Genomic DNA, 2500 nt, shown 5'->3' on the forward strand with positions numbered 1-2500 from the left:
TTATTGGCATGACATACGTTTTGTACATCTCTCTCTCTCTCCTCTCTCTCTCAGCCACATAACCACCCACCCACACACACACACACACACACTGTCTCTCTCTCCCCTCTCTCTCTGCCACACAGCCCCCCACACACACATCTCTCTTGTCTCTCAGCCACATAGCCAACCACACACACACTCACACTCACACACACACACACACACACACCCATCTCTCTCTCTGTCCCTCTCTCTCTCGCACGCTCTCTGCCACATAGCAACACACACACGTGCACATACACACTCACACATGCACACAAACACACACAGACACACACACTCGGACATGTAGCCCCGGGCTGGGTTTTAATATGGGAGGTTATTGATATGGGCTGATATGATCAGCCATCACGGGCTGTATTATTAGACTGTCAGAGCTATCAATCAACCCCTCAACCTCCCACACAGTGTACTAACTACTGCTGCCAAGTCATCACTCACACACACACACACACACACCGTTCTCCCAGCTACTGCACCATCTCATCTACGCCTGCAAACTCCCACCTCCGACAAATGAGGTCGATATCACACACACACACACACAAACACACACACACACATACACGCACACAGTATGCACACACACACATATGCACACACATGCACACACACATGCACACACACACACACACACACAGTATGCACACACACACATATGCACACACATGCACACACATGCACACACGCACACACACACACATATGCAAACATATGCACGCACACACATGCATACACGCACACACACACACATGCACACACACATGCACACACATGCGCACACACATATATGCACACACACGCGAACAAACACATATGCAAACATGTGCACGCACACACATGCACACACACACATGCACACACACACACATGCACACACACGCGCGCACACACACATATACACATGCACAAACAACAATCAACACCTAACAGTTGTTGTTAATCATAAGATTCTTGTGTACCACAGTTCAGCAGGTGGGGAAAAAAGGTGAGAGAGAGAGAGGGAGAGAGAGGGAGGGAGAGAGAGACAGAGTGCTTTTGAATTGTACAAGCAGACCTATAATCAGTTATTCTCTTCCAACACCAGAGCAACACAAAACCTTCTAATGACGCTCCAGAGGTGGACAGACAGAGAAAAGAGAGAGACGGTGAGAGAGGTGGACAGAAAGAAAAAAGAGAAGATGGTGAGCGAGGTGGACAGAAAGTCAAGAGAGATGGTGAGAGAGGTGGACAGACAGAGCAAAGAGAGAGACGGTGAGAGTGGCGGACAGAAAGAAAAAAGAGAAGATGGTGAGGGAGGTGGACAGAAAGACAAGAGAGATGGTGAGAGAGGTGGACAGACAGAAAGAAAAAAGAGAGAAGACGGTGAGAGAGGTGGACAGAAAGAAAAAAGAGAGAAGACGGTGAGAGAGGTGGACAGCCAAATCCCTGTTTGGTGTTTTTGGCACTGAAAGAGAGAAGGAGCAGAGAGGCAAAAGACGAGGCCAGATCAACAGAGGTGTGTGAGAAAGGAGAGAGGGGGAAGAGACGGAGTGATGAGAGCGAGAGGGGTAGAAAACAAACTCCATGACCTCTGGCTGGTATCACCAAGAGATACTAAAGGAATACGGAAAAATGGGGAGGGAAGGCTGAAGAAGAGAGGGATGGGGAAGAGAGGGATGGGGAAGAGAGAGATGAGGGAAGACAGGGATGAGAGAAGAGAGGGATGGGGGATGGGGGAAAGGGATGATGGAAGAGAGGGATTAGGGGAGAGAGGGATGGGGAAGAGGCATGGGGAAGAGGGGGATGAGGGGACAGATGATGAGGGAAGGGAGGGATGAGGGAAGAGGGGATGGGGAAGAGTGGGATGAGGCATGAGGGAAGAGAGGGATGGGGAAGAGAGGCATTGGGAAGAGGGGGATGAGGGGACAGATGGATGAGGGGAGGGAGGGATGAGGGAAGAGGGATGGGGAAGAGAGAGATGAGGGAAGAGAGGGATGAGTGAAGAGAGGGATGAGAAGAGGGATGAGGAAAGAGGGATGGGGGGAAAGTGATGAGGGAAGAGAGGGATGAGGGGTGAGAAGGATGGAGGAACAGAGGGATGGGGAAGAGTGGGATGAGGGATGAGGGAAGAGGGATGCAGGAAGAGAGGGATGAGGGGACAGATGGATGAGGGAAGGGAGGGATGAGGGAAGAGGGATGGGAAGAGAGGGATGAGGGAAGAGGGATGGGGAAGAGAGGGATGAGGGAAGAGTGGGATGAGGGAAGAGTAGGATGAGGGGTGAGAGGGATGAGGGAAGAGTGGGATGAGGGAAGAGTGGGATGAGGGGTGAGAGGGATGGAGGAACAGAGGGATGGGGAAGAGTGGGATGAGGATGAGGGAAGAGGGATGCGGGAAGAGAGGGATGAGGAAAGAGTGGGATGAGGGAAGAGAGGGACGGGGAAGAGGTGGATGGGGAAAAGAGGGATGAGGGAAGGG

At 51.6% G+C, this 2500-nt stretch overlaps 1 protein-coding gene across 1 annotated transcript in view; it reads right to left on the minus strand.

Annotated features, from left to right (window-relative positions):
* LOC130127193 (glutamate receptor ionotropic, delta-1-like) overlaps nt 1-2500 on the minus strand; it is a 613283-nt gene that overhangs the window by 454519 nt on the left and 156264 nt on the right. The gene's annotated exons all lie outside the window — the stretch shown is intronic.

This window comes from Lampris incognitus, chromosome 17, assembly GCF_029633865.1.
Source record: "Lampris incognitus isolate fLamInc1 chromosome 17, fLamInc1.hap2, whole genome shotgun sequence".
Taxonomy (NCBI): domain Eukaryota; kingdom Metazoa; phylum Chordata; class Actinopteri; order Lampriformes; family Lampridae; genus Lampris; species Lampris incognitus.